We start from the raw sequence: 26,631 nt of genomic DNA, 5'->3' as shown, positions 1-26,631 counted from the left end.
AACTTTTATATTCCAGGATCAGACGCGGTCAGATGAGGGCCAGTCACAGCTGTCCAACATTACACTCTAGTGGCCATATGTTGAAAACTGCTGCTTCTCCATAACTGATTCCCAGCCTCTGTCCTTAAAGGACACCTTTTCCGTCATTGCGTAATGATAACCCTGAAATGAGGGACATTCTTATGGGTGTTATATATTATATTCAATGCGTAACCATAACAGTACAGAATTACTTACTTCAGGGGGTTTATGTGAAATGAGGTATTTTGATTATTGCCTGTGAATAGTGAAAGAAGTTTTCATGATTTTTGTAGGAACTTGTTGTAGGATTTTCTATTACTGCCAAAATAACAACAAAAACAACAACAACTAGGCTACAAACAACAAAAACTGATCAGTACTGGGTAATGACATGAAAGTTTCTTGTTATAACAGGGGGGTTTTTTTTTATGTTTTTACAAGATGTTTTCATGTTATAACATGTTAATTTAATGGTTTTCCAAGATGTTTTCATGTTAAAACAAGATGTTTATTTATTTATTTATTTTTAACATTTTTACAAGCTGTTTTCATGTTATAACATATATTTGTTGTTTTAAATGTTTTCAAAAGATGTTTTCATGTTATTACAAGATGTTTTTTAATGGTTTTACAAAATGTTATAACAACATTTTTTTTTTTTTTTCGGTTAGGTTACATTAAGTTTATGTACATATATTAAGATGTTTTCAGGATGTAACAGAAAATTTTCACGTAATAACATGATCCTGCATCACATATTAATGTGAAATGTTTTATGTTATTACATGATAGCTTTTCAGATTGTTATAATGTGAAGCTCATGATTAAATGAGCTGAACAGTGTTGTAGAATGCCTAAATTAAGCAATATGGCTTGAATAGGACTTGATTGAGTCCTGCATCATGACTGGGTTGAGAAATGGTGAGATTTTACTGTTAATGAGCGTGTTGCTGTTAAAGAGAAATTATTCTGCAAAGTCCATGCACACAAACTTGCATACTGTCCTAAACGCTGTTATAGTCTCATTCCTTTTTAAATTACTTTTCTGGTGTAATTACATGACACCAACAGAAGGGGAGACATTTGGTCACCTAGTGAATTAGTGACACTCATCTTGGGTGCCCATCTTGAAACTGTGTTGATTGTAGAGATTTTCTGTGCTTCTTTAATGCAACTGCAGCTTGACTAGTTCACGGAGTGAAATGCGAGAAAAAATAAATTTGTTTCCCTTTAAAATTTTATTGGTACATCAGTATACATTATTCTATATAAATGCTGTTCGGTACCTGTGGTATTGTCTAAATTAGACAAACACTAAAGTGTGTCCTCTGGTTGGTTAGCTCTGCTGTTGCTCTGTTTTCTGTCTCCATGGCTGCAGACCTGGAGGGTAATTAGTGGAATGGGACACACCTGGGCCCCAGTGCACCACATGCACATGCATATAAACCAGCACAACATCCATGCAGCACTAGTTCACTCATTCAGGTGATGGACTACAGATTTTACGGATTCCTCCCACCTGTTTGTTTTAATGTAAGTAAATCACATATTTTTATTTTTTTTTAGCATAACCCATGTGTCTCCAGGTTTTGTCCAAGAGCTGGGCTATGACTCACACCTTGCAGTTAAGTCTATAAACAAGTTTGCACATGCATCTGACAACTGTGCCTGTAGTAGCTGTGTGGTTAATTTCTCTTACTTTTTACTGCTTTAGTTACAAATAGTCTCTAAAAAATTTACATATGTAATATAATGTATTTAATATATGTTGTATGCTACTTATAAGATTGAAACTTAGAGCCACGTCACTTTTTTTGTGCTGTTTTCAGATGCCCTTCACAAGTACTGAAACCTTTGAACCCCCCAGCAATTGGAGAAAAGCCATTTAGCTAATTGGTAAGAAGTGTTCCATTGAAAATTGCAATAAATTTGTAGGTTTAGATTATTATTTTCAAAAGCTGGGGGAAAAATGTCGAGGGAAAAACAAACAAACAACATAAAAAAAAAAAAAATCTCGAAAACTATATTTGTAATTATCAAAATGACATATTTTAAATTATGTTACAGAATTATTATATTGTTTTAAAGCACTACTTCCAGGTATTTTTATATATATATATATATATATATATATATATATATAAATATATATAATATAATATATATTTGTATATATATATGCCATTTTTCTAGGAAAAATTTTGTTTATATTTGTTAACTTTCATTTTCATTTATTTGTGTTTGTTTTTATTTATTTATGTTGAGGTAATTTTCTCATACTTTTTTTTTTAATTTCTTTTTTTTTTTGAGACTTTTCTTTTTTCATTGCTCATTGCCGTCTTCCCATGCTATTGAAAGAAATCAGGCCAATTTGCTTAGTTTTTAAAAGGTTATGTGTGGTTTCAGGGAACCAAAGTAAATATAGTGTACCTAAAAATGCACACAGACCTACACCCTATTGACTTATACTGCATTACATATTTCATATAGGGAAGTGGGCCACTGAGAACAAACATGAAATTCTACAATCAATTCAAATTTCATCATTTCTTCTAAACAAATACTCTTTAGTTCTCTCCCTTCTGCAGCACGGCTGAATTAAACTATCAGCCTGTAAGCTTCACAAGAGATCTAAAACATGCAGGACTAGTGGCGCTACAGGTCTGGGAAAAGCTGCTCCAGGCTCTGTGATCGGTAACACATATTCAAATCCTGTGAACTTTGATAAGGTCACAGCTAAACCACAAAGCTGCTCATCAGTCATAGTGCTACCTTGTCTGTAACTGCTGCTTCAGCTCAACTCTAGAGCTCAGTTATTGGTCCAGAGATGATAGCACCACAAGGGCTAAACATCATTGGACAAGAGGCTCTCCTCTGACTTCAGTCAAGCTTATCTATAGGGGTTGATTAATGCCAAAACCAAGAAGCAGGCGAAGATGGTGAATAAGTAGACAACAAATGTTGTATGCAATATGACATCTCCTTTGTATTAAACCTTAAAACCCACTTTGATATTATACACACACTCATATTGCTCTGCCCACAAAATGCGCTTTTCAAAGTCAGGCTATAAAAAATATTATATATTAGTATTACTTTCTACTTCTATTGACATTTTTTTTTTTTTTTACCAAAATCACTCCTAATCATGAATATCAGTCCTAATTATTAATTTTCAGAATTTTAATCCTTTAAATGCCAAGTTTTGTCATAATGAAACCATGTTTCTAGATGGAACAAACACACAGAAAAGAAATAATTTTTAATATACTACACGCTAAGTAGATTTTTTCATTGTTTTGATTATCACAGCCTAGGATATATCAACAATTAGCAGCAACATTGATTTATATACATTATTTTTTGTACACTGTCAATTACTCATACTCATACAGTTCTGCACAAAAAAATGCACTTTTAAAAATCAAGCTATCAAAATAGTATAAATTAGTCATAATTCTTACTTTTATTAAATATACATATATTTTAACCAACCTTAGTCATAATCATAGATTTTAAATATTTATTAATTTTCAGAATTTTAACCCTCTAAATGCCAGGTATTTGTCATAATGCCTCTCTTAGATGAAAAAAACAAAACACAAAAACATTATTTTCAAATTCAATATTATTTTCAATATACTACACGCAAAGTAGGTTTTTTTAAAAAAAAATTGTATTTATTTATTTTTAAATTATTAACGCTTGGAATATCAATGATTTGCAGCAACATTTTTTATTTATTTATTGGCACACAGGTTTAAATAAAAGCAAGTAGATAATAATAAACATGACAAGAATTGTGCAGGAGAGATGAAGAAGCACGAAGGGGCTTACAGTAAAACGGGTAATGGTAGTTTTCTCCTTATCATGACAATATATCAAACAAGAAGTTATAGTCAACATAGATAAAGCAGATGCATACACATTACATACGAAATTAAATCTTCTGTCTATTTGTGTACACTCTATTTTTTAATAAAGTGAGGACTGGAGTTCCACAGTAGCGGTCCTAATACAATACATATTTGTATGCTTTGATGGCTGTGGGATCAAAAATGCAGATTGACTGGATTGGATTAGATTAAGTTGGATTAACTTTATTAATCTCCTAAAGGGAAACTCATTTGCCACAATGGTAAACAACAAGACATAAGAGAAGTACAGTACAACATAAAACAAAAAATATAGCACCAGGCATAGTCACTTAAGGAGGCACCTTTGTCCCATGACTGGATTTGAAAGGCACATTTTTTTTTGCATTTAACAGTATGAATGTAAAAATTTTGTTTACACTGTGTATTTTAGACGGGAAATTCCAAGATTACACAAAAATACACAGTGTAGCCAAAATTCATTCCATATGCATGGACATAGCCACAATTACAAAAAATTAAGAATGAAAAGCGCATAAAATGCGCCAACCAGTCCCTAAGGGTCAACAGCCCTTTTACAATATATACGATATTGAAGCCTGGGTGGTATGTAATATTTCATATGTTTGTGCCTTTCTGAAATTTTAGCAGCTATACGTACGTTATATGATGGTATAAGTCTGCATTTGGAATGAATTCTTAATATACCAAGTTAGATGTGTTAAAAAAAAAATGCCTTCATTCCCCAAGGCCTCTCTCTGCCGTTGCTGGCCGCTGGCTGTTTATAGTCCTGTAACTTCTCCCTCCACCACTAGGTGTCGTGGTGTCTTTCAGCTTAGCTGCCTGTTCCACCAGTAGAGACTGGAGACTGAGCTCTGGTGGTGCATGCAGTGCACTACATACAATGAGTCTGATAGAGAGAGGAGCACCTGTATTTATGACGGTATTGAAAAAACATGCCTTCGAGATTTATACATACCCTTGTATACCGTGATACTGTGATACCGCCCAAGCCTAACACACCCTTTGTTTTCAATAATCATTTGCTTTTAATGCTGCAGTGTTTGATGACCCTATAGCAGCAGCTGGAAATATAAAAGAAAGAAACAGCTGGCTAAGGTGCTACACCCCTCAGAGCCTAAAATTTTAAATTAAATCCCTGAGACATGGCAATGTAAGTGTAGAAATGCCAAAATTTTATGATAAATATTATTGTAGAGTTGCAAGGTCAGATGTGCTCTCTTTTACTTGATTTTGTTAAAGAATAATAATGATTTAAAAACCAAATGCTATCTTATATTTTGCTCCTGTAATTTGTTAACATTTTGAAATTCTGTAAATGATACGATATCACCACATTTAGATATTTATAACACAAAATCACCTCACTTGTGTCTTCTTGGCACAGATATATGGACCCATTTTTATATAGAAATTGTGATATAATATGGCACACCTTCCTCACTGTCAAAATGTTTATAAAACCATGTAAAAAAAAAAAAGTTTAAAAAACCCATATAATAGATATTATAAAATGTATTAGAATCAATAACTATAGATATAGTATACTTCTTATATTGGATTATAATGATGCACATTTATTTATTTATTTTTTCATTTATATTTTCCCAGGTCTAAAAGCCACAAGCTATTCTCCTGTTTTGGCATCAATCAGCCTCCATACAGACAGGCTTTCACCGCGGTTACTCGCCCGCCCTATAAGAGAAGGGCGCTAACCCAGCAGCTTTGCAATTATCTCTACTAGAACTGTAGCCTCTTCCCCCTAAGAGACACGGCACCAATGAAAGGCCATTATGTGAAAAGAACGGACTAACAAACGTGTATGTGAAGGTAAGCCCGTTTATTTTCCGTGTAATTGTGATTTGGAAGGATGCGCTCCGTGGCCCGGCTGCCGCTCAGCATCAGCAGCATGGACATCAATGTATTCACATGTCCGCGGCTGACACGGTCGCTGTACATACATTTACTCTATAAACTGCAACATGTTTAAAGATCAGTGATGAATATGACAGAGATTATGCGAGTCTTCATTATCTCTGCACGTTTGAAAGGATAAAATGGACAAAAGGCTTGTTCATCAGCAGCATCCGGTTGCATTAATCCTTCACATGGGGTTTTCTGTAATCCATGGGCATCTTCTGACATACAGTACTGCGCTGTAGCAAACATTATTTATGAAAAAGCCTAAAACAACCATGGAGTCTGCAGTATAGCCTTTAATCCTAAATAACGCCTTAATTATATTTGTCGCGATTATAAGAGGACATGTAAATAATTCCCTCGTTTGTTGGCATAATTGATGAAAATCATAGTCCATAATCATATTGTGCCCCTGCCACGTGCCTCTGATTTATCGATCCCGCGAATCGATTACAGCATCTCTGTCAGAGAGGGGTTTGTATACAGGGAGGGTCCACCGCTGAGCTTCCACACGTAGAGATACCAGTAATCAAAACGACTCTTCACCATGTGATCATATGTTTTGTTTTCATTTTCATTATCAGCAGACAGTTTTAATGCGGTGCCAAATCTCTGGAGAAGCGCTGGCACTAGTCTAGTTTTCTTGCATCAGCTTCCTGGAAGCACGTGCAAACCGCTTGCATAGCTTGCAGGACATTTGTGGTATATTCTACGTGTCATTCAAAGCGTTGCATGCTTCGTTTCCTGTCAAATACACAATGATGCGCCGCTGTGGCCAGACACCCACACCTGCGCTCCGGGGGAGCATGCTTCATGGGCTCTATGTGATGCAGCAGACATGCATCACAAACAGCGCACAGGGGAATTCCCAAATTGTAAACCGCTGACCTTTATAGGCAGTGTTTACTATCACAAGATTGTTCATGTGTTGGATTTATGCCCACAGATCTATATTGTGGTAGGCCAAAGAGGGAGTTTGTGATGCTTTACATCTAAATCTGAAAGTGGAAATTAATTTAAATTTCTAGATTCCCTCAAGACATGTTTGTAGAAATAAAAATATGTTATTATGTTCAGATAATGAACAATGTGATATATATATATATATATATATATATATATATATATATATATATATATATATATATCCTGTTGCCCAGCTAGCAATTTTTGGTTCTTAAAATATTCTGAGATGTTGAAATGCAACCACTGACTGTTTAAGTAATGTTTTCTTCATGTTCCCAGAACGTTCTTCTTTAATTTTAGCATTAACATGAAAAATGTTAATATATTATTTATTATTTATTATTTATTATTTATTGTTAACATATCACATTTCATTACATTTTCATCTAAAAAAGGGGGTCTGTAGTTCTCGTAACATTGAGGGAACATTTTATTAAATTACATTCTATGATCTGTCATTTCTCAATATCAACAAAACATCCTCAGAATGTTGCAGTTCAAATGTTACATCTTAATCATCATTAAACCTTACATGAAAATTATTTGAAATAGTAAACATCCTTCAAACGTTCTTTGAACATTAGATTAAAATGTTTTCTTTAAAACATTATGCAACTTGTAGGTAACGTTAGCGAACGTTCCCTGCCAGCTGGGTGTGCCACCTCTTTAAATTGGGATGTTTTTGCAGGTCCGTGAATGCAGGGCAGGCAAATTCATTATCAGCTATTTTCGGCCCTCAGCAGCAGTTTGAGTCATATTTACATACTTTATATTAAATATTTAAATTGTGCTAATTGTTTACATTTACTGTATTTCTACTTTATATTTCAAATTTTTATATATTTGTGCAGATACTTATTTTTACTTGCTATAATTCTCTATGCTGGCATCAGAGTGACTGTAATCAAAGTATTTCTGATTCTGATTGGCACTTCAGTGATGCTTGCTGACTGGCCAGGTCATCGTCATGCCAATAATGACAGTAAAGTACAGCCTTTTGTGTCATATTGCTTAATTCTGCACTATGAGGCTTCAGCATCTGCCATAAGTAACAGAAAGCAAAACAAATGTGTCTGGAGGGACTCCATGAAATGTAACCTTGTTTTGAACAGCACCTCTCTGAGTCGTGACCTAGTTTTCATTGTAAGTGTCCGAGTCCTTATTCATGTGCCGGAATCAAATTACCTTCCTCCACATGGAGGATTCACAGAAACAATGCAGTCTGTAATCCAAGCTTCACTCTTTGTCATCTTATATCAGCCTCGTTGTTTATTTGTTGTTCTCCTAACATTGTTTCGGCATATTAAGTTACTGTTAATGCAAACTACTGTTTCTGGTTCACATTTTAGTAATCTGGCAAAACACAGCATGACCATCAAGATTAATTGTCAAAAGGAATATTGTTTGACCTCCTTGGAGAGTATTTAGGTGGCCTGTGAATAATTCTAAATAAAGATACATGAAGAAAATTTAATTTACATCTTAAATGTCATGTACTCAAAAGATGAGAACTTACCAAATTATAGATTCTTACAAAGAAATCTATTCCTAAAAAAAAAGGCACACAGACCATCTAATTTTTTTGATCTACCTGAAACTCTAAAATTTGGTGAGATGGATTCAATAAGAGCATCATTTGCATTTTTGTTGTCCAACCAAATCTCAGTTAAAAACATAAGCCTGTGATAGGTGATGGCAATGTCTGAGATCTGGTCATACTGCTGGTGAATGGGATAATTTTTAAACCAAGACTTTACCAACTCCTCAGTCTGGCTTGTGCACCTGACAGCGGAGGCAATGGATGTTAAAGAGTCAGAGGAGAGTGATGATACAGGCTGGGGGTCCAGGGCTGGGGCCAGGGGAGTGATGAAGGGGAATCTCAACATGCTCTTATCCCAAATCCTAACGTATTGCCCCTTTGCAGTGTATGTCCGCTCACATTTTAGATGTCCTTCTGCTACTGTTCTTTATGATCAGGGATGCTGCTAATGTGATGTGCACAAATGCCCATGTTGGGATGATGCTGCACGTGGTAATGTTTAGACAACATGGCAACCAGTGCCAGAACATCAAATGCTCATGCGGTTATGGATGGTTAGGATTAGCAAAAGAGGCACATAGGAAGGCCTCGAGAAAAAAACCCGAAAGCAGACGCCGTTCTGTGGCGTATAATGCAGATGCAACAGGTTCTGTATGGCCGTGTTCTCATGTGACGTCACCGGTCCGCGCATCAGGCTGCTGCAGCAGGTGCCGTCGGGCAGCATATGATAACAAAACCACTGGTTCTGTCTGCTTGTGTTCTCAACTAATGCCACTCAGGGGCCTATCATGCAGACGCAAAAGGTACCTTTTGGCGTCGGGATCGTACACCAGAAGCACTGTCAAAGCTGGGATAACTGACGAGTACAGAATGAGAACGGGCTGGGAATCCACCGGAAAAGCAGGTAGAACAGTGTCATTGTTGCAATCCTATGGCTGGCTCTTCATCTGCAGGGGAGACTCTGATTGATTGGCTTTGATGATTTTGCCTGTCATCGATGTAGTGCTGATGAGCTTGTTGTTCTGTGTCCTTTCTGGTGTCTGTTGTGTCTTTTTATGTCAAGTACTATGCTGCAACACTATTGCCCGCTTGGGGACAATAAAGATTGACTAACTAACTAACTAACTAACTTTGGCTAACGGAGAGGGGGACCGGAAGTTTTTTTTGGCTCTTCAGACTGTTGACAAGATTTGTCTGTTAGCTGCCTCAGTCCACGTCCATTTAGATGGGGATCCATTCTGTTGAAGAGCTCGTCCTGTTCCCAAAACAGGTTTAAGTTATCAATGAAGTTTCTTCCTTGAGACTCACAGGTATTAGAAAGTATTTGATGCAAGGAGGCAGCTGAATTTTTTCATACCTCTGTCAATAGTTGGGGAAGGCCCACTGATAAAAGATTGTACTTCCAGCTTGTGAAGTGCATTAAAAAGTTTAGAGAAATTATTTTTTTCAGGGTCAATGCATTTAAATAACTCTGTACCACTCTGCTTGCTACCCTGAGACATTCGGTGAGTGTTGCTCTCTTGTTCTTTTCACATCATTTATGAGGTTCCCATTAGTTGACTCAATGTAGACGTGCATAGACAACCAAACATTACCCACAACCCTGTGACAGATAATGACCGACAGTTGTATGCACAAGTATGTGTCGTCACATATGTAGAAAGGAGTTTGCGAATAGAAAATGGAGGTAAATTGAAAAGACAATGGCATAAATAACTCACTGCTTATTTTATTGATTTATTTTTTGCAAGTGTGCATTGGTATATAGCGCCACGTCATCAGACATTATCCCTTACTGTGTCAGTGAACTATGAGGGCAAAAAACAAACCACAAAAACAAAGCAAAAAGCAAATAATCGTTTATTAATTGTAATGGAAGTAAAATGTTCAATTAATTGTCATACTGATTTTAGGTATGAGGTTCGGACCTTTGCTGGGAGGAAATTTTATTAACTGGACCTCCAGTTGGTGATGTCTGTTCCACAGAATTTGTAATGTTCAGTGTCTGACAGAAAATAAATTAACCTTATATCTTCATATCTCATTTAGGAGTAAAATGGAACCTTTAAGCTTGACAGAAATAGTGATTTGATGTATATCGTGTCATATATCGAATCGACTGATATGAAAAAATTATTGTGATAAGACTTTTTTCCATATTGCCCAGACCTAGTAATACGTGAATATACCATAAGTCATAGTTCTCATGTTTGCACTCTGCTACTGTCAAAGTGTGTCTCTGTGTGTGGGCTTTCAAAACGGTGACTCAGCATTTCCTGTTAAACCATAAGAGAGCAATCAGTCCTCTAATCAAAGACTGAATCTTTTCTTCTTCTCCCTGTTTCTTACACCTCACCACAGCTGCAACAGGCTGTTCAGTGATGACTCTGTCTGCGTCTGGATGATATCAGTGTGATATAATACGTATTTTGCTGACAGTCTTGTGTGATGTCCCAACGTAGAGATAACAGTGTCCCTAATGTGGAACATCAGATTTTTTTTAATGATGGCACAGTGGTTTTACAGGGAGCTGTGTCGCTGTGGTGATAGGCATTGTGCAGAACTAATGCAGTTTAATTTGAAAAGGTTGTCTGACCCAGTTCACAGAAGCAGATGGGGCCAGGGCAGGATAAAGCACTCTCTCTACAGGCAGCATTGTGCACTAAAGTGGCAAATGAGTTATGCAACTTTTTAAACTATTAGTCTTTATATTGTTTTCTCTGTTAGCCTCCCATACCTGTTGCAGTAAGACCATCTGGATTTAAAACTGTTTATCGGCTTCATTCAGTGCTGCTGAAGGTGTTGGACAAACCAACCACGGACCGCATGAAAATCTTCTTATCTTATATTCAACTTGATGAAAAAAAAAACGTCTTTTTTCGAAATGTCACTCTCTTGCAGCCTTACCAAAAACCTTCAGTTTTCCTCCCTATAAGCTTCATTGCAGCTGATAGTAATGATAATCATTGTGTAATATCATAAACCAAGATACCTTGATATATACTGAGACAGTGATCGTACCATGAAAAGCACATGATATTAGATAATGAAGTATTTGTAATTTTCATCAAAGTTAACAATAATTCAAAAGCTACACACATTTACCAGCAAGGTACTGCACTTTGATACTTTTCGCCATCTTAATTTGGTTTATTCATCACATTTTTTCTTCTAAAGTATTTTTTAACCTTTTAGCTGTAACCTCAGCTGTTTACTCACTTATACACTTTCCATTCAACCTGTCCTGCTGTTATAATCATGATTTATATAATCCCGACCCCTAATTTTACTCTTGGACTGGCCTCTTTTGTTTACAGGAAATAGGGTCTATTAAAAGCAGGTAAAAACAAAACAATTAATAGACAACATTAGATTGTTTTGTTTTGTTTTGTAATGATTGTTCTTATCTAGACATTTGGAATCAACTGTATGGCATACAGTTAAGTATGGTTGTGGCAGTTATTGGGGTTATTAAAAGTGTCAGTGAGATTTTGGATGGCATCTTAATTCTGTAGGAAGTTTGGGTTTCAGTCTCATTTTATGTAGCCTAATATATGAGATCAGACCTCTGACTGTTAGTCACTGATGATGCTTGAGTCTCATGACCTGACCCATAATAATATTTGTACAGTCCGTTACAGCCTGTTGAGACTAGTTTTGATCAGTTACACAACAAGCACAGAAATAGAGAAAATGTTTGGGAAAGTACGCAGCTATGAGGTGTACGTGTAGATGGTATAAATAGCAAGAACGATGCAGATTACATCATCTTTACAGCACTTGTCATGCACTGAACGGATAAAGAAGCATTATTTTCGGAAACAGTAACTCTGCTGTCAAATTACGTATCTTGTGAAATCATGGTGTGTAAGAGAAGGCGGGTTCCTGGAAAGTGTGATTTAGTGACTTCCTTTTTAAAATCAGCCCACAGATCAAGATGAAGCACAAACCTTTAAGCTCAGGGTTTCTGATTGCAAGCTACATGCATTTAGCTAAATAATTAGTATAATTATTAAATAATTAGTTAATGATGACACACTTGCATTTTTTGTTTTTCACACAGTAATCTCCCTCTTACACCCGCTTACCCTCCATCTTTCCTTGAAAGAAGAAGCGCTGCTGAGGCTAAGTGCAGCTTCAGGCAGGGCAGACCATCAAAGAGTGCCAAGCTTTGTCGGCTGCTTTCCAGGTCTCACTTTACATGCCCATGGAAGTCTCCTCTCAAACAAGTATCCTCTCTGACTCTGCTAGCATGTCTGACATGTAGCCTCCCTATTGGCTGTCTCTCTAGGTCATTTCTTCCAGTTGGTCTCACCACCAACAGGAGGCAGCAAGGTCACATGTGCTGGCATGTCTGTGAGATGTAGGGCAGGGAGTTAATGTACGGCTGACTGTGTGTCTGCGGTCAGATGCATAAAACACTATTGCACATGTATGTCATCTGACAGAGCGGGCGACACATGTCAGCATTTTTTCCTTGTTGAGAAAACAATCATTTTTCTGTTGTGCACATGTTACCTTCAGCTTAATTTCCCCATTGTTATGATGATTTTAATGAATTATATGATCTCCTGTTTTCAGTGTATGTGGCTAATTTGGCTACCCATCATGCCACATTCAAATAGTTACAACCACTGTCTCATGTGTCATTTAAAGCAGTGGTTCCCCACACAGGGTCGATATTTCTCTGTAGTCATTAGTTCAACTCAAGGTTCACACATTAGATAAACTGCCAAGTAAGACGCATGGAAGTATGAGGACAGTGACGTTAACATTTGGAACTTATTTAATTTTGTGTGTAAAGAAGGTATAAAATAAGACATAATGCTGAGCCAACATTAAGTGTTGTTGGGTTTTTTTACACCAAAGCGCCAGTTCAGCATGTTAGCCTGCTAACATTTGTAAATTGTTGTTTGTAAATTTGTAAATTGTCTTTAACAATCTGAGGCCCGGGGAGAGAATAAACATCCTGAGTACAATTGCACCAGTCTCAGGGCAAAGAATGGATAAGAGGGTGACAGTAAGATCCTTCAATCCTAAAAATCGGACTCAAATTCCCTGTACCTGTATCCAGGCCCCGCTCCGAAAAACTTGAAACTAGCTGTACTTAATATCAGATCCTTGGGTAATAAATCACTTTTAATCAATGATTTTATTACCTCTTATAAGCTTGATTTTAACTGAGATTTGGTTGGACAACAAAAATGGAAATGCTGCTCTTACTGAATCCACCCCACCAAGTTTTAGATTTAAGTTTGAAGCATGACAGAACAAAAAAGGAGGTGGTGTCTGTCCCCTTTTCAGGGACAGATTTTTTGTAAGATACTGTCATTTGGTGAGCTTTTATCTTTTGAATATATGTCATTTAAAATGGAAGTGAAATTCTCTCCGTGTATCTTATATACAGTTATTTACAGGCCACCAAAATACTCTCCAAATTTTCTTGATGATTTTACTGAGATGCTTTCATTATTTGCACAGAATTTGACTATGTAGTTATCACGGGTGATTTTAATATACACATGGGTAATGTCTGTGAAAAGAAATGCTACACAACTTTCTGCAATACTTGAAACATTTAAACTTTTTCAACATGTGAGAGACCCGACCCACAATAGAGGACACAATCTAAAACTAGTCCTCATTAAAGGTGTTAATATTTTAAATGTCACTGTGCTGGATGTTGCTCTCTCTCAGACCATTTCTGTGTATTTTTTTTTTTTATCTGTCAGTAAGTCTTAAAACTGTCCATGAATCAACAAATGTTGCAAAAAGATACTTCAGTGAGAATACCAGAACACTTTTCATGGAAGCCATCCAATTTCAAACTGACACAATCTCAAACCATGTTAATGATCTCTTGAACTCCTGCACTTCTAAAAATGCAAATGTGTTTGACACCATTCCTCCTGTTAAGGTGAAATTCATAAGTAAAAGGCAAAAAGCACCGTGGAGAAACACTCCTTTTGTAACGGACCAGAAAAGGGAGTGCCGGAAAGCAGAACAAAAATGGTGTAAGCTTCACATTCATTTTGAAATCTATAAAGAAATGTATGCATTTATAATTTGACCTTGAGAAGTGCAAGGCAGTCATTTTTCTCTGAGATCATCAACAGAAACAGCAACAATTCACATGTGTTATTTGCTACCACGGACAGATTAACTAACCCTCCTGTTCCAATATCTCCAGAACTAGTTTCCACCAGCAAATGTGTTTGCAGACTTTTTTAATAGCAAGGTTCAAAGAATCAGACTTGCAATTAACTCTTCAATGCCAAAGAATAATGTGCCGTCACTGCAGGCTTCCCAAGGTAACTTACTAAGTATGGAACAATTTAAGGCCATCACTGACAAATCGTTGGAAGAAATTACATCCAGTCTCAGTTCCTCCACCTGCTGCCTTGATTTTTTTACCCACTAGCTTCCTTAAAACTGTTCTGAGCAGTCTGGTAAAACAACTCACTCTTATAGTTAATCTGCCTCTCCAATCAGGCACTTTTCCAAATGTAAAGTAATTGAAAAAGTTGTCCACCAGTGAACAATTGCTATGATATTTTTCAGTCAGGTTTTCTGTCCCATCACAGTACTGAGACTGCACTCATTAAGGTAATAAATGACATCCGCTGATTCTGGCAAAGTCTCTGTTTTAGTGCGCCTGATCTAAGTGCTGCCTTTGACGCAGTGGATCACCATTTTATTAGAAAGACCAGAAAAATGGGGTGGACTCTCTGGTACTGTCCTTAAATGGTTCAAGTCATATCTTCATGACAGGAAGTACAAAATAACAAAGTAGCCTACCACAACCATGCAGATGACACACAGATATACATATCACTTTCATCAGGTGATTATGAACCTGCAGAATGTCTGTGTCACTGTAGTGAGCAAATCAATGATTGGATGCATCAAAATTTTCTCCAACTCAATAGAGATAAGACCAACATAATTTTCTTTGGGCCACGGAAAGAAAGGCAGAGTGTCCGCTCTCACCTTGAATCCCTCTTTCTCATAACTCAGTTAAGCAAGAAACCTCTGGATTTTCCTGGACTCTGATTTAAACTTCCACAGTCACATCAAATCAGTAACTTTATCTGCCTACTGTCATTTAAAAAACATTGCCGTAGTCAGAGCAATAATGTCACAGCGAGACCTTGAAAGGCTCACCCACGCCTTTATTTCCACTAGATTAGATTACTGCAACGGTCTGTCTGTCTGTAGGCCTTTTAAAACAAGCTGTTCAGCAACTTCAGCTTATTCAGAATGCTGCTGTGAGAGTCCTGACAAAAACTAGGAAATATGACCACATTACTCCAGTTCTAAAATCCTCACACTGGCTACCTGTCACTCGGAGAATTGACTTTAAAATCTCGCTGCTTGTCTACAAAACAATCTGTGGCTCAGCGCCGAAATAAATCTCTGACATGCTTGAGTCATATGAACCTTCAAGGACCCTCAGAACATCAGGGGCCGGACTACTAAGGGTCCCAAGAGTCAGAACTAAACATGGTGAAGCAGCATTTTGTTATCATGCAATTTATACATTTGATCATCCTTTTAAATGATCTTTTTTATCTTTGCACCTCTTGTCTGCACTTTTTTAATCATTTAGTAATTGATTTCAACTTGTATATCTTATCTCTTTGTCTTTTATTGTAAATCTGTATCTTTTATTATGTTTTTATATTTTATCACTCTGTAAAGCACTTTGAATTGCCCTGTGTATATGAAATGTGCTATACAGCTAAAGCTGGCTTGCCTCCAGTATTTGCGTTAAGCTAAGCTAACTGTCTTCTGACTTCAGTCTGTTTGAAGAACAGGTATCAGTCTCCTCTAACTCTCCGTATAAGTAGGCCTATTTCCCATAATGCGGAAATTTCGCTTTAAATCTTGATTTTGTCTCTATTGGAGACAGGGCCTCAAGCAGCCAGAGCCTGAATCAGGACCCACTTGAAACACGACCCATCGTAACGGTGCATTTATGTTGAATTAATAGTTTTCACATCTATGCAGCCAGCATATGTTAGTATAATGTAAAATTCACTATTTGTTTATGTCCAGAAAGGTCCACGTGGAAAGTCTATATGGACCATGCAGTCCAATGTTTAGCTCATATGGTTCTGTTAATACGACATTAGGTCAAGAGTTTTGGCTCCACATGGGCAGTCACAATGCCTAAGAAGATCCTGTCATATCATTAGATATGAGATGTTTTAGTTGTGCATATTCCCAAACCAAAGTAAATTGATAAGTTACCACAAACCTATTACCAAACTGTGAACATGGCACTTTTTAGGACCTTAGTGTCCCTGAGGAGGTTGCCTCAGGAGTTAGGAATCCAGCTGTGGGTGTAAAGAAACAGTTATTATCAAATGAAATATAAAATACACTTTGTCAAACACCTACAATGAATTACTTGTGATAGAGCAGAGCAAGACTAAGTTAAGTGGTTATGCTCTGTGTGAAAGGCTGTACTTACAGTTCATACAGTGTTAAAACACACCAATTTTACTGCCATAGCAAAAATGATTAGTTGATTAATTGATTGACAGAAATAGTTGACCAATTGGTTAAGTCACTCATCAAGCAAAATATACCAAACATTTTTCTGTTTTATGTCATCGTATGCTGAGTGTCTGTGGTTCGTGGACTGTTGGCTGAATGGAAAAAGATATTTAAAGACTCTGAAACATTTAGATAATTACTTGAAATTGAACGTTTTAATGGATTAATAGGCTAATTAAAAGCTAAAGAAATCATCTTTAGTTGCAACTCTACACACACTGTATGCTGAATTTTAATAGCTAAGGCTTTGACTGAATGCTCATGCTGTTTTACAGGACATCATTAGGATCCTGTTTTCTTTTGAAAGGCTGTGAAAGGCACTCTACATACTGTCACACTGCTAACTTCCCCATAACAGTTCCCTGATGAATATTTATTCAAACGAATGCACTGAAAAACAGTACAGAAGTGTTTTGTTAATCAAATGTGCTTTCAGCAGCAATTGTAGTAGAAGTCGAATATGTTGAGCGAGACTATCTGCACTGATACTGCTCTGCTCGACTGCTCTGTTTCTGTTATATCTCGTCATTTGGTTTTCGTGGATAAAAGAGGACGCAGAGAAGAGAATGAACAGCTGAGCAGACAATAGAGATGCTTCATTGCCATTAGAGGCGAGGAGTAAATGAGCAGTGCTGTCTGTTGCCTGTGGGGCTAGTTGAGGTTTGCTCTCTAATCTGCAGCCAAGCAGAAGACCATTGCTGGGTCAGTGCTTACTGTGTCTCATCCCATTAGTTCCCCACAGTGACAGTAAGGCCCGGAGGCTTGGGTAACCCTGCCTACTATAAGATAGGCACCTACTTTACTGGGAGGGCTGGGATTGGCTGGAACAACATATAGGAACTCATTTGGATGCTCTAACACTGGCAAGGTATTGCACCAGCACCCGTGTCTATTCATGTATTAGAGGACCTTGAGGGCATCTAGGGGTCAACAAAATGAGAGAGTGTTCATTGTCATCACCATTTCAGTAAGGGCACGATGCATCATAAGGGGAAGATGGCAAATGGGCAAATGGGCAAATGGGCAAACTCTTGTGTTGTGCCACAGTAGTGATTTAGAAAATGGTATTTGATAGATTTCCGCTGTCTTGGATTCAACTCCAGTTTGTTTGGTTAGCCATAATTGTTGGTTAGAAAGTTCTGTTCATAGACTTTCAAAATGGGCGGCTGTGGCTCAGAGGTAGAGTGGGTCGTCCTCTGATCAGAAAGTGGGCGGTTCCATTACCAGCTCTTCCAGTCAACGTGACGAAGTATCCTTGGGCAAGATACTGAACCCCAAATTGCTCCTGATGCTTTGCCATCGGAGTGTGAGTGTGTCTATATATCCTTTGTTTTACCAGGTAAAAGACTCATTGAAATTTAAAATCTCTTTTCCAAGAGTGGCCTTTGCCAAGAGGGCAGCTTAAAACAAGGTTACAACAAGTATAAATGGTAGCAGGTGGCACCTTGTACAGTAGCCTCTACCACCAATGTGAGAATGGGTCAAATGTGACGTAGTAGTGTAGTGTCAAAAGAGCTTTGGTTGGAGAACTAGAAAGGAGCTATACAAGTGCAGTCCATTTACATCAGTAACAATGGAAAAACCTCGAGGGAATGTTTGGTAGGAACAGCTTTGTTTATTGTACTTTTTTTGTGATGGATAGGCCATAACAGCATGTTTGAGCATAGCATTTAATATAGCCAACATTTGTATTTGGGGCTAATATGGGTTCTAAATGAGCTGACAATATATAGAAATGCAATAATGAATCGTGTACTGGGGCCCATCCTAACTGCCTTACGCCAAAAAATTATCACCTTTCGGGACTGTAGCAGCTCTGTCCAAATCCGATTTCTGGTATCAGGGCTGTGATAATCATCTTCTTCCTACAAACAATGGTCAGATGTATGTTATATTAGCCTCAGAACATGCACAGGGTCAACAAGGCCAAATGCACAATGCTGCTGGAGTTTAATTCAGGGTTGTATGCTTTTCTAATTTAAGGTTCAAAGAGCTGGATCTTGGCACTGCATCAGTGCTTGGTTCAAACAGGGTGACTTGTTCTCACAGTTGACTCACTGAATTCACTCCAGTCTCACACATTTTCCTCTACTACAGTTCTACCAAATGAATTTTCTGCCACACTCAATATTGTCTTCTTTCCAGTAAAAAAAAAACAGATTCTCTTGATTGTAGTGATATCTCAGTTTGCGTGAACACTGGTGTCTTTGAGTAAGAATGACAGTTTAAGACTTCTTCTAAGTTGGTTGTGTCTCAGATGTGTAATGACCATGAGAGGCATCCCCTTGATACTTCAAACGCCTTTGTTTACCACGGAGGAGGAAAGACTCCCCAGTCCAAAGCAAATACATCTCTGCTGTGAAGATAAAGGACTCGGTAGGTAGGGCAGAGCCTGTTGCTTATTAATATCACAACTCCTTGCTCTGATCTCACTTTCAAAACAGAAATGACAAAGGGCGAGATAGCAAATTAGATAGGAATGAAATGAGAAAAAAATAACTCGGTGAGAACTTTTCAATTTCTGGCTTTGTTTGGTTCATAAGCAACCAGGGACAGAACAACAAACAGCAGAACAGGAGGGTATTATCTCACCATAGTGCATTGTTAACAGAGTACACTGGTTCAACTTTCAAGGCTCTCCCACCTCTGGTCATCTCCCCAGATAATGATGCACTCACCCCTCCCTCCCCTGCCTCTTATGATACCTTATAAAACCTACTCTCACCTCGTAAATTCCTTTGACTTTAGACTGAGTTCACCTCCATCGCCACTTCAGACCACCTCAGACAAGAAAGAAGGTCTAACTTCATTTGGCCATCCATCAACCTGTCAATTAAACAGAATAAGATTTTAATTGAATTTCATGCTCTGGCTTCCCTCCCAAACCTTATTATTCGCACTTATCATGAGTGATGAGGTGAAAAGACAACAGCTCACAGCGGCATGGTTGGATAGTCCTATTCATTTTCTGTTGTTCAGCAAACAGCTTTTGCTTGTCAGGACCCTCTGGTATTCTGTGCTCAGCGAAGATACAGAATAATGAGCTGCGGTAGCTTTCTGCCAATTGTTTTAAAGACTGCTTTTTATAGGTTCAGTGCTAAAAGTTGTAGTTATCAGTTAAAAGAAAAGAGGTATGGCTGTGAGAGAGTATTTCCTTTTACCAAGCACCAACAACATCATTCCTCTTTTGCAATGCTATGTTTTCAGTTGTGGAACTCTGTTCTCCTATTGGTCAAAGTCTTGGACATAAGAGAACATGTCATGAAAAGAAAAACATTTTGAACATGCTAGGCATTTTGTCCGGATGTGTTGGGATTCTGTTATCCACTATAATACACTATATTGGATAAAATTAACTATTGTCGTTTCGATCCATCCCCTTCGTCTGCTGAATTGGGCTACAGTTGGTCTAACAGGTTAGTTAGAGCCCAATATTTGTTTTGGGTTCAGCGTCACCAACATCATCACTTGTCTTTTGCTTCAACGTGTTTTTATTTGCCCATGGACCAGTGCTCTCTGCTCCTATTGGTCAAATTCACGAATATGACGGAGATGGTCATAGAAAGAAAAAAAAAAGCCAGACTTTCAGTTGGTATATGTTGGGATTCCTTTGTCCACACTGACTCACATTACTCGCATTATTTTTTTAGTCCCAATCCAACCTGATGGCCTACATCAGCCGGGTTGGGCTGTCAATTGACCGGTTCCTGTTACCAATTTGACAAATGTAGATGCATTGAAATGCTTTTTGGCATCTCATACTAACACAGGACACCCTCCATGTGACGCACAAATGAAACACATTGTAACTCATGGTTGAGGTTTGGTTTAGGAAACAAATGTATTTGGTTAGATTAAAAAAAAATGTTTTGGGTTAAAATAAGTACATTTTTTACATTACAATGAAGGCATCATCCGAGTGATGTGCAACAACCATGCGGAAATTATGTAGGCTTATTTTAAAACAGCCTGACTTTTGGTTTCACATGGAATGCAAACAGTGGTCTCCTGTGAGAAAGTCTTGTGTGAAAGTTTTTTTTTGACTGAGTCACCCCCTCCCTCTCGTTCGGACCCTCTAACTCTTGAAACTATTTGTTTTGTGTGTCAAGTATTGCTGCAAATGTGTTAAGACGTTAGCTGAAAGCCCCGTCACCAAAGGGTGCCTTTGGTGCCGATATCACACGCTGAGGGGTGTCTGTATTTGATGACCTGGGGATAAGAAGGGGCTGCATGATCAGCCTGATATAGAGTGGTGAAGGGATGATGGGGTTTTTTTTCAGGCCAACCAGGAAGTTGGCATCGCACTGGTCCCCTCGTCAAAAACCATATAGGATTTTTGAATGGGATTTTTGACTATCGCCAAAAATAACCTCTCTGACGAACACAAGGGTATGAGACTTACAGGTTTTGTTTAGCATGATAATCTTCACAGATGAACGACACTTTTGTGTGTTTTGAAGCTTAAATGAAATCACCAGAAGCAAAAAGCTATTGTTAGGCTATACACAAACTACATTGCGGTCGCACGAGTTAAACGTCACAACTACAAACACTGTTAAAACACGTTAAAACACGATAGAAAAATATTAGAAACAGATAAATCTACAAGTTCGAGTGCGACTCTGTAAAGCTGTAAAGGCGGACAAGTGGGTTTAATGAGTTTCTGTGTCCGGTGTGATGATGTCTAACGTCCCCAACAAACGCTATTAGCAACCGCCTTTTTTGAGAAGAATAAAACCTTAAAAGTTCAAAAATCAGGTTTAAGCAGACGTATTTTATGTTGTTTTCTAAATATCTACAGCCTGTCTTTAACTACAAACCTTTTTAAAGCCATTTTACTGGAAACACATACAAAAAACCCATAGACTTTAAGACGAGGGAACTGGAAGAGCTAAAAGGCTGACACACTTCCGTGTTTTAGGATTCATTACTTCACCACTCTATTAGGGCATTACTGATTTTTCAATCAGTGGTGTTGAATCCAAAATGCTTCCAGACATTCATTTTTATTTACTCATGACAGCTCACAATTTTTTTGCATTTTGCGTTACTGAAAAGAACAACAGCACAGTGTACTAAAATGCAAATAATCCCCCCCCTTTACACATTTCAATAAAAAATGACAGCCATAATATAACCTGATTATTATTTTTTTGCTTAATTTTGAACTTCATTGTGTGTAAGTGTAAGGAACTGTTAGAGTGCAAAATTCTGTCAGCTACACAAGTAGCTGAGTCAAGTCCCCTACTTGACACCAAGTCACCAAACAATACAGTTTGAGTCCAGCAGGAGGCAGCAAAGTTCCAGTGCAATTCTGTAACAGGTTGATTATGTGAATGGGAGGGGGGTTACCGCCCTCCCTCCAGACTGCCTGCAGGACTCCACTGATGGGGCGGTGGATGTACTGATGTGCTGCCTCAGCGCTGGACTATAAGAGGCTTTGAGAGACAGGCTTAGGAGCTAGCATGGACACCACTCTCTGACTCCCCATCTTCATGTTACCCTGTCTCTTTCATGCTGTCTGTAATTGTTTCATGTAAAAGTCAGCAGACCTGTTGGGAATTGAGGTAATAATTTGACTTATTGTATATTTAGAGCTTTGCATTTGTGATTAAGTAGAATTTTTGAAGGTTGTTATATTAATAGTATTATAATTGTAGTCTGCTGCAGTTAATGTGTTACGTGTGAACATTTTAGGGAGAGAAAAGTAGTTTTCATCAGTGTAGTACAAGAGCTACTTTGGAATCAGTGATTTTAACCCTTTGAAATCTGAATGCATTTTTTTGCAATTTCTTTCAAAAACATACAGAAAAAGGAAATGATCAACTATCTCTTTTTTTTGCCGATTTTCAGGTAATTCTTTTGTAACTACTAATTTCAAACCAATTTGCTCAGGTTTCAAAGGTTTAAACATTATGGATGGTATCTTGGGGTGTCAAGTTCAAATCTTCTATTAGCTTTCTAATATTTTATAACAACGTTTATTCACGGTTGCGGTGCGTGTCATGTACACAAAAAGTTAGTAAATGTCCTTTTTTTTTGGAAGGTTATATATTTCTGTAGAGCAGCAGGTTACCAGTTACATTACATACTATGCTGTTTTAGTTTGAGGTGTGTATCAGAAAACATGTTTACTTGCAATTGATTTTATGAGGAAATGACTCAACGATTTTCTACTTCTTTTAAATGTTATTGGCAATGTTACAGGTTGATTATTCACTTGACATACTTATATGGAATGTTAGGGTTCAATGTTAGGCAAACATTTACTAAGACTGCTGGAGAAAAACATTACAGCTTCTAGCAGCGAAATAACAAATGTTTTAAGGTGAAAAAAGGGTAAATTACATCAGAGGATATTTTTATGTAAAATAAAACAAGTGATTTAACCCTTTCATGTGGATCATACAAACTAGCAACATCTGCGGCTGAGAAATAAAGCCAAGGTCAAGGTCCATGGACCCTCATGTTAATATGCCCAACTTTATAGCAAAATAAACGTTTACAGCATGGTACAGAAAACAATTTTGGTCTCTATAGCTTTAGTATATGTGTATTATTAACTATATTGAGTTGGCATTTTATATAACTCACCAATACTATCGAGTGCCGCAGAAATGCCCTAAAACCCGGAAATGAGTTAGCATGTTAGCAGTCCTTGTTTCATTGTCTCAAAGTCAATGGGTTTTTTGAATGGCTTTTTGGATTCAATCCCTGAAATAAGGTCTGTGCCTCTAGTACAAGAAACAGTTTTGGTCTCTAAATATTAAAGGATAACTGTATGGGGTTGAATTTATATAAAACTCACCAGTTTCAATACTATGGAGTGAGTGCCTCAGAAATGAGTCTTAAAACCCAGAAATGTGTTAGCATCTTAGCACTCCTTGTTCCATCGTCTCAAAGTCAATGAGTTTTTGGCTTTGATGCCTAAAATAAGGTCTGTGGTAAACACAATTTTTAGAGACTTTCGTGTTTTGTTCTAATATATATAATACATTACTAAATAGCCCACTGTGAACTCTGAAATGTTCTTTAGTGTGCTTTCAGTTCATGGAAGTTAATTGTAACATTTTGGTTGTGTAGAAAAAGTCTTGTTTTGCATTTTGTTGAACTAAAAGACCTGATCAGGCATTGAGTTTTTCTGGTAAGTTCATTGTGCTTTCATGGTTTTAACCCATTTTTGTTAGCAAAAAACAGAACCTTAAATACACTGCGCTAACCAAGCGAGCAGCTTGTGTTAGCTACACCTTTCTGTCCAGATATGTACAGTTCTGGCTCCAAAAATCAAAGATGGCTTTTATGCAGGAATCCACATGGGTGGCGACATCCATTCTTTGTATACATTTTTTTACACATACATCATTTTGGAATGATGTGAACTCAGGACTATCATTGTTGTAAGGCAGCAATCTAGCTTTCAGCCATGCCTGTTTGCATTGTGCGTAAAGATATGATGACAGTATGTATAAAAAAATTGTATATTACTATTATCACAGTATTATTATTTAAAATATATGTAAAATGATGTGTTATGGTGGACAATAAGAATCTGGCACACCCTTACTCATCAAATAATAAAAAATTGCCTATTCTGTTTTTAATGGCAGCATCAGTTCAGACTCCTGGATTATAGAAATGAAGTGTGAACACCATCTAAGTAAATTTTAATATGCCATAATGAGTTATATATGCATTTACACAGTTTTTGTCTCAAGCTGCACTGATTATGACATTTTGTTATACAACAGCTGCTAATATGATGGTGTTAATGAAAGCTGTGTGGTGTGATTGTGCTAGCTGGAGCAGAAAGTGCATGTTATGGTTCATTACTGGTGTGTTTTTTCAGAGGTGTTATAGGTTGTGTGTGTAAGCATGCGTGTTTGTGTATTGATTCACAAGTGTCTTTGTGTTGGTAATTAGAGAGTTGCTATAGGGGGCTGAGTCCATGTTCTGTATTGTGGCATTGTGCACAAGAGGTACCAAGACTTGCATACCCATGCTAGTGTGTGTGTGTGTGTGTTTGTGTGTGCATGTGTTTGACTGCCCTGGCATCCATGTGTGGTGAAAAAAACAAACAAACAAACAAAAAACACCTAATGTATTAGGCAGCACCAATTAACACAGACAGGTATAACATTTCCATCAAAAATCTGTTCTGATGTCTTGATGTGAGGATCAAAATCTTTCCAGTGGGATAAAAGGCTTGCGGATACCTTTTCTTGGTTATCCCATTCACGTCTCGCTCAACCATTTGCCAGAGTACATTTTGAGCCACATTATCTAAATGAAAAAAAAAAACTGATTGAGCTATCCCTACCATTCTGTTTCGCTTTGTTATGCTAAAGAAATCCACTAGATGTCACTGTGTTTTTAAAGAGTAGGCGTTTCAGTTTGCCTCCTACAGGAAGTTTGTAACAAAAAAAGTCACGTGAGGGCTCTTTGTTTCAGAAGTCATACCAAACAGATTATTTACTTTATAGAAAAGAAAAGATCTAATAAGGGTCAAATAGATATTTTTTAAATATGCTCCACCCAGTGGTTCATTTTATGGTAAGGTAGTGAAGCTAAGCTAATGTAATAAAAAAGATATAAATCAACTTCCAATCATTTATTGTTGTTAAATAATACACTCATAATAATTCATGTTATCCTCTCTATCCATCTATCTATCTATCTATCTATCTATCTATCTATCTATCTATGGTAAAATAATTCCGTCACATGTAGATATATACAGGCATAGTAATATATTATAAGCATTATAACAGCGAATCATGAATAATTTTGATTGTTTTCTTTCTGTTTTACCATTACCATGCACGGCTACTCAACCATTTGGTCAAGGCCTATTTTAAAAATAACAACAACAAAAAAAGAACTGGTCTGAGGTCTGTTTAAATAATAGATATTAATTTTTATTATTATAGCCTCAAAGACAGAAAAAAAAAATCTAAATAAACTTTTAAGTTGCTTTATTCACGGTATGGGCCATAAAGGTTTAAACATGTTCTCAGTTGTGTCTCTGTGACAAATTAATATGCATCATTCATACAATGATTAAAATCCTCATTAAGTTCATTATTAAAACCTATTGGTTGGTTAACCCTTTGAAACCCAAGCAAACTCGCTTGTCTTCTTTCTTTTATTTTTAAATAGGCAATGAGCAGCAAAAGAAGAAATTATCCCCAAATGGGCAAGAAATAATAACAAGAAGATTACCTGAAAAGTTGAAGTAAAGTACAGAAAGAAGAAAAAAAAACTAGGACAACAAAATTAAAAAAGTGCTTATAATTCTCTAACATAAATTTGAATATGTAATTATAAGGACTGGTGATGAATTTCTTATAATTTCTTGCAGTTTTTTTGGAATATTTAACACTAAGTTGCTCATTGCCTTTTTTTACATATTTTTGAAAGAAATTGCACCAATTTGCACAGGTTTCACAGGTTAAAATACTTGTGAAAGGCATCTGAAAGCAGCACAAGAAAAAATATGTCACCCCAGTGTTAATTTATCACATCTCTTTCTCTTTGCTCTCTGTAGGATGCCATCACTCAATGTCAATATGAAGAGGTCTTTACAGCCTGTGCAGCCTTGTACAGATAAAGCGCCTGAGGAGCCTTAGTAAATATTCAGCTGTGTGGACACATGGAGCACGACACACCAGCCAAGAAGAGATCCGGACAGAGACGAGCCTGACAGAGCCCTGACTGCAGAGAGCCCCC

The 26,631-nt window shown here is 37.2% G+C and overlaps 1 long non-coding RNA gene across 1 annotated transcript; it reads left to right on the top strand.

Annotated features, from left to right (window-relative positions):
- The first annotated feature begins 1,493 nt into the window (after nucleotides 1–1,493).
- Nucleotides 1,494–26,625, top strand: LOC121946540. The gene is made up of 3 exons (XR_006106027.1): nucleotides 1,494–1,554; nucleotides 5,529–5,747; nucleotides 26,450–26,625. It is a non-coding gene; the product is annotated as an uncharacterized LOC121946540 (long non-coding RNA).
- The last annotated feature ends 6 nt before the right edge of the window (nucleotides 26,626–26,631 follow it).

The sequence above is a fragment of the Plectropomus leopardus genome, chromosome 8, assembly GCF_008729295.1.
Source record: "Plectropomus leopardus isolate mb chromosome 8, YSFRI_Pleo_2.0, whole genome shotgun sequence".
Classification (NCBI taxonomy): Eukaryota; Metazoa; Chordata; class Actinopteri; order Perciformes; family Serranidae; genus Plectropomus; species Plectropomus leopardus.
This window is presented reverse-complemented; position numbering and strand designations above follow the sequence as displayed.